Source organism: Acomys minous (assembly GCF_964271855.1).
Source record: "Acomys minous genome assembly, chromosome: 10".
NCBI classification, from domain to species: domain Eukaryota; kingdom Metazoa; phylum Chordata; class Mammalia; order Rodentia; family Muridae; genus Acomys; species Acomys minous.
The window spans coordinates 32,386,659-32,400,041 of NC_140491.1; the positions used below are offsets into that span (position 1 = coordinate 32,386,659).

At 51.3% G+C, this 13,383-nt stretch overlaps 1 protein-coding gene across 1 annotated transcript in view; it reads right to left on the reverse strand.

The window, feature by feature from the left end:
- Positions 1-13,383, reverse strand: part of ABLIM2 (actin binding LIM protein family member 2) — a 127,386-nt gene that overhangs the window by 97,725 nt on the left and 16,278 nt on the right. The window lies entirely within an intron of this gene.

Genomic DNA, 13,383 nt, shown 5'->3' on the forward strand with positions numbered 1-13,383 from the left:
GAAATAGCATCCTGCCACACTGCCGCTCCAGAGATGCACCTGTTTTCCAGCATCCGGAAAGGGAACTCTGACAAGGCACTGGCAGGGTGGGGCAACTGCTAGCTCTGAGGTTTGTGCCAGGGACAGTGAGCTTACAACCCCTCAGTGTTCCAGGGAGTAGGGGTCACAGCCGGTCTCAGTGCTCCCAGCTGCCCTAACAGTACCCTCAAGGGGTGCACACAGATGATTACAGCCTTGCTTTCCAGAACTGTTGGATGGTCGGAATACAGAGAATGCCAAGTGGAAAGATAGATACCCTAGGCATAGTGAAGCTGGCCTCCGGTACCCTGTATGCCAGGAATGCCAAGTGGAAAGAGCAATGCCCTGGGCATGCTGAGGCCAGTGCCCTGTGGACAGGCTGTCTCAGGGATGCTGCAGAATAAACTCGGCCCACCCATCCTCTCTGCATGAGCAACACACGCCAAGAGAAGGAGTACATAGAGGATGGATGATCATTGCACGTGGTTCACTTTCTATACTGTTTGCACCTCCTCCCATCGTAGGACTAACTGCCAGTGGCTGGTGACCTCGGGGACAGGAACAGGGGCACAGGGACAGAAGGGAGGCAAAAATTGTCACTGGTCACCTTCCTATGGAGTCTGGACCCCTGGGAATCAGTGTGACCCACACCTGGAATGGGGATGAGCCCCTGAAAGAGGAGTTGTGAGGAAAGAGGAGGAGCAGAGAGCGAAATTTCCCAGCTTTAGAGCCAAGTCCTGGCTGCAGGTGCAGTTACGTGTCTACACCCTGCCACCATGCACCTTGGTGCTGGAGGGAATAGGGGCAGTGGGCTAACATTCCTCTGGAAGGTGAATCCTAGCTCTAGCTTGCTGGGAGATTCTCCAGCGCCGCCCCCCCCCCCAGCTCTCTGAGCAGGACAGCAGATGGTATGGTATAGACCCACGAGCATCTTTAAGCCACCCGTGTGCTGAAGCATCTTGTCCCCATCAGTCACTCTGCTCCCCAGTAGGGTGGTGGGGCCCCAGGAGTTGACAGCAAGCAACTGCCTCCTCAGTCCTCCCTACTGGGCTGCTTTAACAAGGTCTCCTGCCTGTCCATCCTCAGTTGTGTGAGTGGGCAAGAGAAGCCCCACCTCTAGCTCCAGGCTAAGACCTGATTGGCTTAAGCTAATGTACAATCTGCATATTCCATCCAGAGGGAAGTGTTTACTTGAAGGATGAGGAACCCTGGTCTGGGCTTGGGAGAAGAGTACTCCCCTACCCCAGATCCTCCGGGATGTGGCCCCATTTTCTTCCTGAGGATCTGGGATGAGGATGTGAGGGGGAAGTGCTGAGGCACTATTCCCGCCCTTCACAGAACCTTCCATGCAGGTGCAGGAGGAACTCAGAGAGAGGAAGTACCTCTGAACTCTGAAGGTGAGAGGCCAGAGCCTCATATACCATGCCCGTTGTCATTGACTACTGGCTTCCAAACTGCTCACATAACAGCCCTGTGCATTACAAACAGCACCCCCCAACACACACACACACACATACACACACACACACACACATACACAAATACACAAAGGTATATTTGCCTGCAATGGGTGGTGTCTTAGGGTTTTATTGCTGAGAAGAGACACCATGACCACAGCAGCCCTTATAAAGGAAAGCATTTCATTGGAGCTGGCTTACAGTTTCAGAGGTTTAGTCCATTATCTTCATGGTAAGAAACATGGAGGCGTGCAGGCAGACATGGTTCTGGGTAGGGGGTGGGGGGTAGCTGAGAGTTCTACATCTTGATCCACAGGCAGCAGTGTCATGACCCCTCCAGCGGAGTCTGTGTGACAAACGTTACCACAGAACCCGAGGCAACAACCCCTCCCCCAAGGAGAGCCTCCTGGAAACAGGTCTGATGTCCGTGCCAGGAGTAACTGATTACAGCTCTTCTTTTTCTCATTGTTTTGAAACATCTTGATTGCTTCTGCCTTTGATTTTACTTCCTTATCAAGAACTTTTCAGATGTAACTGTGTTACTAGGAGACCCTTCAGACAAGTTTAATACTAAGTTCTGTTCCGCTTGTTAATAAAAACATGGCTAAGAATTAATCATAGTTCATATTATGACTTACAAATAAAGTTTCAGATAGTGGCAGACGAGCTAAGAAAAAAACTCACAGATGTTTCACATAATGAGAGAACATTGACTTTTGATAAAGAGGGCATATACACTGATACCAATTTAATGACTTATGAATGATTGTTCAAGATTGATGACAACATTATTAAACTGCATCCTGTATTATGAGTTGTATGGGGAAAAAATGTAACCACGAAAACACACCCCTGTTTCAAAATGTGTATAAAAAACTAGCTCGTTTGCCTACAAAATACACTCAGATTCAAACAGCACCTCTAGGTTTGTCTCTGTTTGTCACTCACCTATCTTCTGCCCACTGACGCTTCAAAAACTCCTGACCCCAAAGACGTATACCCAACTGAGGCTCCACACACAGCAGAGGTGACTGTGAACCACACTGGGTGTAGCTTGAGCTTATGAGACCTCAAAGCCCACCCCCACAGGAACACACCTCCTCCAGCAAAGCCACACCTACACCAACAAGGCCACGCCTCCTAATAGTGCCACTCCCTATGGGCGAAGCATAGGTCTATGGGGGGCATTCCTATTCAAACCACTACAGGTGATATTTGCCCCTCTAGAATCCACAGCCTCTTGCCATTAGGAGTGCTTTCCTGTCCCGTGACTCTGTGCAGGCAAGGTCAGGTGGTTAGTTTGGACCAATGGCTGCTCATGGGTAGAAGTGACCATGGGACCCTTTCCCATTCCAAACCTGAGCAAGCAAGCCTGGCCACCCCCGCTTCCTCTGTGCTTCTGCTCGTGTGGCAAGACATGTGTGTCAGCCTGTGGGCCCAGGAGAGGGGAGAAAAAAGGAACCACACCCAGTGAGGGCAGCTCATCTCCAGCCCACTGCAGACGTTCACCATGTTATAAGAACTCCTTGTTGGGGCTGAAGAAGTGTCTCATCAGTTTAGAGGAGAGCACTAGCAGCTCTTAGAGATTACCTGGGTTGGGCTCCCAGTACCCACATGGTAGCTCAAAACCATCTGTAACTCAAGTTTCAGGGGATCTGACACCCTCTTCTGACCTCTGTGGGCACCAGGCATATACACAATGCACATACATACATGTAGGCCAAACACTCATACACATAAAGCAAATAAATAAAACTGAACAAAACAAAAAGAAAATTGTTGTCAATGGATGCCTGAGACCTAGGGCTGCTCTGCTGTGGGTGTGTTACTGGCCTGGGTCACTGGGGACTAGGTACTTAGTAAACAGTTCCGGGGCCCAGAGGTCAAGTGAGGGGCACTGGGAAGGTCAGGCATGGGCAGGGCCAGGCTTCTCTGGAGGCTCAAGGAGAGATAGCAGCCTTGCTCCTGCTGCAGCTCTGCCTGCTGACTCCCTGCTCTGCCTCTGGAATGCTGCTCCTCCCCTGTGGGGCTGTTTGCCTCTCCCTCCCTTCTCTCCCCTTTCTTGTAAAAAATGTCTGTGATAGCTCAGTCTCATGATCCTGGTCAGTCTCCTGTCTCAGCAATTTTACCGTAATCTCACCTGCAGTACTCCTGCAGGGCTGACTTTTCGGGGGTTTTTTGGTTTTGATTTGTTTTTTGGTTTTTTTGTTTGTTTGTTTGTTTGTTTTGTGAAGTGTTTGTTTGGTTGTCTGTTTTTGTTTTTGTTTTCCTCAGCCTCCCATACTTAGCAATGATTTAGCTATTGTGACATTAAGTATGTGCCAGGCCTCCCCTAAGCCTTGCTCGCCCTTATTGTGAGGGATGTGCACTGGCCTTTCCTATTCAGTTCAGCTTCTTATGTAAAGCATGCAGCACCCGACCCACTAAACTGATTTCATGCTGAAGAACAGGTCGCCACCTGCAGTGCAGAAAATTCTATCCCAGCCCCCACAGCTGTCCTGGCCAGGAGGGTATAGGCAGGAAAGCAAGGTTTAAAAAGAAGAGGCGAGATGTTTGTACACAACCCTGAAGTAGAACCCTCCACACACCCCACCCAGACCTTCACCTCCTCTCTTTCTCTGTCTCATGACAACTCCCAAGGCTGCTGCCTGCACCCCAGCAGCACAAAAGAACAAGCTCAGACCCAGAGGAGCCTGGAAGTTTCTGGGAAGGAGGCATTTGCTGGAGAAAGCAAAGGTTTAGGTATGATGGTGCAGATCATCCAACCCATCTTTCTTTTAGCTCTATTGCGGGCTTGGGAGGTGCCTCACCCGGGAGAGCCCTTGTATTCCCATTTTCACACAGTTCACCACAACCCGACACCCCAGTGTCACAATTTCTACTGACCACAGCAGTATTAGTGGTTGAGATTACAAGTGAGCATCTGTGATCCAAGATGTCCAGGCCCACAAGTGTTTTGGATTTTTTTGTTTTTTTGGTTTTTTGGTGTTTCTAACTTCTGAAAGCACTCAGACTTCCGGAAGTATGTCTGAGCTCAGGATATCTCATGTGCACAATGGAATCTTAGGATATTTGCATATGCATAACGGGATTGCAGAGACCCTGGCCTAATCCTCACACTCATTTACCTCATGGCGATCTTCTGCAGTCTAAAGGTAACTTGACATCATATTTTAAGTAATTCTGTGCATGAAAATGAAGATTCGTGCTATGGAAATTTCCATTTGTGGCATTGTGCTGGAGCACCAAAAGTTCAGGGTTTGGAGCCTTTTGAATTTTATATTTTCAGCCGAGAAATTCTCCAACTAGCCTAACAACATCTTCACTCAGGTACCAGAAACACTTAGGACATGACAGAGATTTTCAATGTGACTTTAAAGTAAGCAAGACATCAATGCCTCTTCAAGGACATACAAACTCAGGCTTGGAGGGGCCGGAGACCTTGCCTAGCTGCTGTCAGTCCTACTCCCTCCTAAGCACCTGCCCCTCCCTTCCCCCCTCCACCCCCCCACCCCCCCACCCCCCCACCCCCCGACTCAGCTGCATGCTGGGTGCCTCCCTGGGAGACCCACACACCCTGTCACAGCCAGGAAATGGCTCACTACTATCTTCTCCATCACCACAGCAAACCTTGTCCTCACCCAGATGCCTCAGTGCTGCCACTTAGTTCTCTTACCCAGCACCCTGTGACCTTGACCCAGAGACCATTACTTGGGGCCTGTCTGTCCACCTGTAAATAGGGAGTGTATCCCACCTAGGCTGCAGGAGGCTGAGGAGAAGATGTGCTAGGGCATGGCTGGCCCTCAGGGCAGGCCTTCTTTGCCAGTTCCTGTCAATATCCAGGCCAACTGGCACAAAGTCCCGTGAATAACAGGCATTGATTCCCCCACAGTTACAAAGAGCAGAGGCCCCAAGCAGATGAATGCCAGGACCTCATCCTTTCTGGGACATAAGGAGGGCCTTTCCCCACCTCCTTCCTGCCTTGTTGGTCACCAGCCATTGGGATGTCATTGGCCTGTAGGGGTACCACTCCCATGGCCATCTCATGGCCTCCTGGTCCTGTTTACCATCTGCCTTTCCTCTCCTAAGCACAACAGTCAGACTAGATGGGGCTGCCCTACTCCTGCTTCATGAGCTCATATTAACTAGACGTCTACAGCAGGCTGAGGCTGGAGATTGGGCATGTCTCTGAAACGTGTCCCTCCCTCCTAATACCCTTCTTGTCACTCTCATCAAGGTGACCTTCAGGCTTGGGTCAACCAGAGGCAGACATCAGCAGTTACATCACTCTCTTCTCATCCCTTATAGGGCATCCCATTCTCTCTGCTGCCACTGACCCCAATCCCTGCCCTCCTGGCCTGGGGCTCCCTGCACAAAGGGCCATCTATGGAGGTTCATGAGCCCTCCCAGATTAAGAGGAAATCCCTCAGCTCTGCATTCTGAGACAGCTCAGCATGGTCCAAAGTCTTCCCTCGGACCCACCCCCTTGGCAGTCCTCATGTTCCTTTGCTGTGCACGCCCTGGCAGCCAGTCCACCTGTGCTCACCCACACAGCAACCCATGCTACCATGGGACAGTGCACCCCACCACTCCTCAGACAGTAGTGCCCTGGGCCCCTAAGGAACCCACAGGTCTTGACCTCAATGAAATACAACCCTGGTAGTGGACAGTGGAGCCCTTTAGGCGGATGGTCTCTATGCAGAACACACACTACTGCTCTCATCACCCTTGGGAGGGCCTACAGAGCTAGGCATAGTGCCACAGGCAAGGTATGCATGGTCTCACCCTACACTTCACTCAGGGGCAAGGGGGCACTGTGGCAGATGATTAGACAGGCAAGCAGCCTGCCAGGCTGACTCTGGTTAGTATAGTATGGAGAGGGTAGAGGGTGAGCTCCCAGCTGCTTGAGGGCACAGGGTACAGGGGCAGAGGACCTCTCTAGAGGACAGTGACAGTCACATCAATCTTCAAATGATAATAAGAAGCTGAAGAGGGCGAGGGCAGGTCTCCATAGAGGGGACGAGAGGGCCCTGAGGCCAGGAAACAGCAGAGGCAGAAAGAGCCACGGTGAGCCTTAAATGTAGGATATGAGGTTTGTGTGTGTGTGTGTGTGTGTGTGTGTGTGTGTGTGTGTGTGTGTGTGTGTGTGTGTGTGTGTGTGTTCCATAGGTGCATCACAGTAATCAGATAAGTAACAGCTCTGAAGGGCCAGGCTCTGAACTCCCCCTTCAGAGGCCCTCTCTCTACCATACCCTGCCTCTGAGTCCAGCAACAGCCTGCTCCAGGCAGGAAGCCACCACCCTTCTACCCGCCACCTCCACCCCCACAGACCCTTCCCACACCCATGAGCCAGACTAAAACCAGAAGCAACTCCTCTCCCTGTGTGACAAGACGCAGTCCACTCGGCAGCTGCCATGACAACGCAGTCCACACTCCAGCTACCTCCCAAATCAACAAGGACATGACAAACAACTGGACAAAAGACAAACAGAGTGGATGGGAAATCTGCAGACGTGCATAAAGGCCATTCAGCATCCCAGGGCTAGGACATCGGCATGCCCCTCTTCCATCAGACTGGTGTCCCCGCCTGGTCAGGGCTTGGACGAAGCCTGCAGGCCACTGGCCACTGCACATAAAGTACAATTAGGCAGGCTCCAAATGGGATCAGGCACCACCAGAGCCATGACTTCCAGCTCAGAGGCGAGTACCCAGCAGGCCACTCTGCCTCCTGATGGCCCTCTCTGTGTGGGTATACACTGAACTACTACTGGGGAGGGCAGTTTGGCAGAAGAGACTCTTGTGTGGCCATCCCACCTACAGGCTGGTCTCTTCTACCTCAGGGGAATTTTTCACAGCTGCAGAGTGCACACAGGTGCGTTCATCTGAAGCCTATGGTTCCTAGCCAGTGCAAACCCTACAGACTCAGACCAACCGATGCAGGACATGCCTCAAGTAAACAGGTCTGGACTCTTCAAGGACATCAGTGACATGAAACAAAAGCAAAAAGACAGAAGGTGGAGAATGTTCCCGAATAAAGGCCAGAGGCCAGAGAAATATGACATCCAGCCATAGTGTGAACCTAGCCAGGATCTCCAGGGGAAAGGGGAAACACACCTAAGGACACCTGTGAGTGGCCCACCCTGTGATGGGCGATCACTCCCCAGTTAATAGTATCAAGGTGGTGGAAGCTTCATGAAGAGGGGCCCATGGGAAATGAATGGATCATGGGGACTCAGACCTGGAAAGGATTGATGCAGGTCTCATGGGACTGACTGGGCCCCATGAGATGGATGAGTTAGCAGGAGAGCAGGCTGCTATGACACCAGGCCATCCCACGTGGCCAGATGCTAATGCATTTGACCAGTTCCTAGCTTCCTCTCTGCTTTAGCGCCATGCTGTGACACAGCTGGGGCCCTCACTAGACCTGGAACTGTGAGCCCAATCAGCCACCTCCATTCAGAGCAGGCAAGAGCAAACCGTAACAAGATGTCAGCAGCCAGTGTGCCCAAGGAGATGGGTAGCGGGGTGTTCGCCATACTTTATTTTTTTTTTTATAATTTCTCTGCATGCTTAAATTCTTTTTCCAAAAATACATATTTTGTTAAAGCTAGCAGAGAGTTGATGGAGCAGAAGCTAATTCCACAAGCAATAAGATGGAGCCCAGCTTACTTGCTTGCCCTTCAAAGACCTCTGCAGAAACACAGATGGTGCAGGAGTTCAGAACTGGCTTTGCAGCTGCGCAAACCATCCCTTGCCTTAGTTTCCCCATCTGTCATAGAACTGGAAAGTATGCTTTAGGGTCTAACTTCCTCTCTTGTCCTACCACTTCCGGTACCCTTGGCAAACACGGCCAGCCAATCATCTATCTCACCCATCTTCCCCCAACACACACACACACACACACACACACACACACACACACACACACATACACACACATCACACACCACATACACACATCATGCAAATGCCCGAACACAGAGAGAGAGAGAGACAAAGACAGACAGACAGACAGACAGACAGACAGACAGACAGACAGAAAGAAAGAAAGAAAGAAAGAAAGATACACACACATCATACACATACACAAAGACACACACATACAGAGAAAGACAGATACACAGAGACAGACAGACAGACAGACAGATAGACACACACACACACACACACACACACACACACACACACACACACACATCCCTGTCCACCTGTGAGTTCTGGCTCAGGCAGGGGTAGAGAGCAGAGGGGTAGGGAGCAGAACCAATCAGTGCTGGCTGAACTAGCCTGTGGTTGGAGTATGGATGAAACACAGCACGGGATGCTGCACAGGAAATATGATGAGGATGAGGCAGGCGCCAAAGGGAAGTAAGTATCGCCAAAGCCCCAGGGCCCATCTCAGAGGCTGGTGCCTTGACGGGTTGCTCCATCACCTGCCTTCAGACTTATCAACTGCACACTGGGACACTGAGACTCACAGGCAGATGTGGAGAGGAACAGCATCCAGTCTTAAAAAGAAGGGCATTCTGACATGTTACCGCATGGGCAACCCCTGAGGGCATTAGGAGGACAGGATGGTATGGTTCCACTCAGATGAGGACCCCAGTGGAAAGAACTCATGCTGAGAGAAAGAATGGTGAGGGCCAGTCCAAAGTGGGAAACAGAGCACCACTTCCAGTGTTTTTTTAAAGTGGGTCTTACTATGCACCCATAGAGCTAAGCATGTAGACCAGACTAGGCTGTAACTCACAGATACTCACCGGAGTGCTGGGGTGAGAGGCATGCACCACCATGTGCGATGGACTGCCATTGTATAAGATGGGAAGTTCTGGAGGTGGGAGGTAATAATGGCACTGCACTCAGTGCCCCTGAGATATGCTTCTAAAATGGTTCAGTGACTAAATAATAAACCAACATAAAGCTGCCGACAGCCACCCTCTGTACCTGGGGTAATGAAGCTCACTCACAGGAGGTGGATGGGGCCCTGGCAGGGCTAATTAGATAGATGTCCCATGCCACCCTGAGGCAAGTCTGTGGGTCAGCAACCCATCATCCTATCCTCCAGGGTCCCTGGGCTTCCACACAATATGGTGGCCATGGACTCTGACAACAATGTCAACTCTCTAAGACAGGAAGGTGCCAGGGACAGAACATGCAAGAAGGTAGCACAGGGCACTTGCTCCCAAACCACTGAGCCATGCTACATGGCCCCAAAGAAGTATGGCCATGGGTCCAACTGGACTCTCAAGAGCCAGCAGCTCAGTCCTCAGCCACCCCAGGCTGCAGAGTACTCAGATGTCTCCTAGAGTCTATCATACCGAGGCTAACCATCACAGCCTATAGACTGAACATCTGGTGACCTGTCCTCAAGGTGACTCTTATGTGGAATGGTGATGAGGTTGGGGCAGAGCCCTCAGGATGAGATCAATGTCCTCATAAAACATACCTAGAGAGCTTGGCAAGAGGGCACCAGGTGGGAACCCAACATGGGCCCTCACCAGACAGAGTCTGCCTGGGCCTTGGAGCCCTGGTCTCTGGGTGGGGAGAATCCATGTTAGGTCTCCAGACTTTCCTGCAGCCTGGTGCTGCCATCCCCAGATGCCTGCACACTTGGCCCAGAATAGCCATGCAGTTTCCAGAAGGTACACATGCGACCCCCAACCCCCTCCCCCCATGTCATGCCTCAGAAGCTGGAGGATCAGGGCATCCAGAGCTGGTGGAGGCATCCCCTTTCCAGGAGCACCTGGTTAAAGTGCATAGACAGAGAGGACATGAGAGAGACCCTGGACAGACAGACAATACTGTGTCTGCCAAGACAGGACATCAAGGGGCAGCCAACAGCTGAGCCCTCCCTACCCAACTCCAGCACCCTCCCAGAACAGCCCAGCAGGGAGCCACCAGATGGGGAATCATAAAGGGGTGGGTGGCAGGGACAGGGAGGGAAGGCTACCCAGGACAGGGAACAGCCTGTGCAAAGGCGTGGCTGTGAGAAGAGGCCTGGGCGGAGAGCTCCACAACTCAGCGTGGTGGGGCCAGGGAATGTGAGGTGAAGGGGAGGTCAGAGAGGGGAAGCTGGAAGGGAGCCCTCAACCAAACTACTGTGAGGCAACCATCCAAGAAACAACCACACCACGTGCCCAACAGTGTAGATGTTCCAGAAAACAACATGGCAGTCCCCAAAACAGCTAAGCACAGCATGATACAGCCATCCTACCTCTGACACGCACACAAAATCAGGGACATCAAATAGGTATCCCATACCAGGTTCCCTATAGCACAGTGACCACGTCCAGCAGTAGCTACCCACTGTTCATCCTCATGAACAAACACAGAGCAGTCCAAACCATTAACTCAGGCTTCAAAGGAAATGGCAGCCAGGCGTGGTGCCACCCTCCTGTAATCTCAGCACTTGGGTGATTGAGGCAGGAGAATTGCATCTTTCAGGCCACTCTGGACTATATATCAAGACTCCATCTCAGAGAGAGAGAGAGAGAGAGAGAGAGAGAGAGAGAGAAGATATTCTCCATCTACTGTGACATGGATAAAGCTTGAGGACATTGAACTAGTGAGAAAGGCTAGTTGCTGAGAGACAAACACAGAAGGAATTCTATTCATATGAGGTCTCAGAGGCATACACCAAGTACACAGAGACAGAGCAGAGAATGCTGGAACAGGCAGGGAGCAGGGCTGGGGTCAGTGAGGACAGAGTTTTGGATGGAAGTGTTCTGGAAATGGGTGGTTTACTATTATCACTCAGCTGGGCACTTAAACATAGTATAAATAGTAAATTTTATGTTGTGAATATTTACAATTAATAAAAATCAAACATAACACACCAAACCCAAAGCTGCTCCCCACCTGGAGGCTGGAAGACAGTACGGCTGAGCCATGCATGGCGTAGGCAGTCACAATCTGCCTCAGCCAGCCTAAGAAGGAGGTTTGATGCTGGTGGAGGCTCAGGAAATGAGGCCATGAGGAGAGCAGGTGCGTACCCAAGCCAGAGGAGATCCAGCGACCACAGACAAAAGCTGGAGGAAGCAGACTGTAGCACCCAGGTCGCAAGAACCCATATGCTCTTTCCAAAACCAATCTCCCTCTTGAGAGCCTTGTCCCACCTCCCCAGCCCTACACTAGTACTAAAGATGAAAACAAAACAAAAAGCCTTGAAAACAAGCAGACAAGGGCACAGCCATAGCAGAGGTTGGCCTCCTTGGTGACGTTACTTGAGCCAGCAGAGGGAACAAGCTGATTTCCCTGTCCTCCAGGGTCAAGGGCAGGAAAGCAGTAGCCAAGAGTTGCTTGGAAGCTGAAAAAGCACAGAGGAGGCCTGGGCAAGTAGACAGTACCTTTAGAAACCCTACAATGGCTGGGTGGTGGTGGCGCACACCTTTAATCCCAGCACTTGGGGAGGCAGAGGCAGGCAGAGCTCTGTGAGTTCAAGGCCAGCCTGCTCTACAGAGTGATTCCAGGACAGCCAAGGATACATACAGAGAAACCCTGTCTCAAAAAAACAAAACAAACAATCAAAAAAACAACAACAAAAAGAAAGAAAGTAAGAAAGAAAGAAAACCTACAAAGGACCAGGAGTGGTGGAATGTGCCTTTAATCCCAGCACTTAGGAGGCAGAGGCAGGTGGATCACTGTGAGTTTGAGGCCAGCCTGGTCTACAAATCAAGTCCAGGACAGCCAATACTACACAGAGAAACCCTGTCTTGAAAAATAGGGAAAAAAAGACAAAAAGAAAGAAAAGAAAAAAAAAAGAAACTCTACAATGGACAGCAGAGCCAGTGGCCCTCAGGACTCCTCTCTGAGCTCACTCAGACAATGCCACCTCCCCTGAGCCTTCCCCTGCCTGGCCTTGCCCTGTCTACACAAGTCACTCAAGTCCTGACAGACCAGATATCATAAAACATCAGAAGGTAGTGGAAAAGGCCTAGGGCTTGGGCCTCTGATCACAGCTTGGCCTCTTTCTGGCCATGTGGCTTTGGTTCTCCCTTCCCGCATCCCCCAGAGCCCTGCGTGTTTCGGAGGATGTTCAGTGAAGTCTAATAGATCTCCAATCTCTGTTCTGAGCTGTGCACAGCCCTGTGCAAACGGAAACAGTAATCATGGCTCATAAACCCACAGGCCCAGGCCCCAGACTCGACCTGCTTTAATTGGTGGCTTCTTCCTGCCCTGCCAACCACAGCATCCCTGCAGAGTTCAGAGCTCTCCCTGCAATTCATTTCTGCCCGCTAGAGTTCATGGGCACCTGGGGAAAATAACTCTTGCCAGACACACACACACACACACACACACACACACACACACACACACACACACACACACGTGCGTTGATGTGGGTCAGGTGGCTGATTTCTGAACTATCCAGTCTCCCAAGTGGGAAAAGAAGGCTGTTCAGTGCTGGGCCCTGGCCCTCGGCCTGCAAATGGGGAGGCAGAGGTAACCAACCACTCCTCTCAGCTTTGAGCAGCTGCAGCCCTAGGACGAGGTGGTCCTCAGGAAGCAGGCTCTGTTCACGACCTGACTAACCCCCTTTTACAGAACTGAAAGCAAGGGCTGGTGGTGTCAGAGTCTCTATACAATGCCCCCCCCTCCAATGCCCAGGAAGAAAACTGGTGATGTGTTTGCAATGGCCTTCCACTTCTGGGGCGGAGGGCATGTATCTCAGTCTCCAGACTTCACAATGGCCTTCAATGGTCCTGAGCCTGAAGGACCAAGCCTTGAGACCACAGCTTCTTACCTAAGCCTTACTCAGCAGATTGGCACAGTTCCCGAACTGCATGCAGAGGCTGCAGTGCTTGTGGCTGGCTTTGGCTCCTGGCAACCCCAGGGCATCGCTGTGGTCACAGTGCGGGCAGGAAAGGGACCCAGGGTTTCCCAATCAGAAGCCTTGCCCATGAGAAGTCTT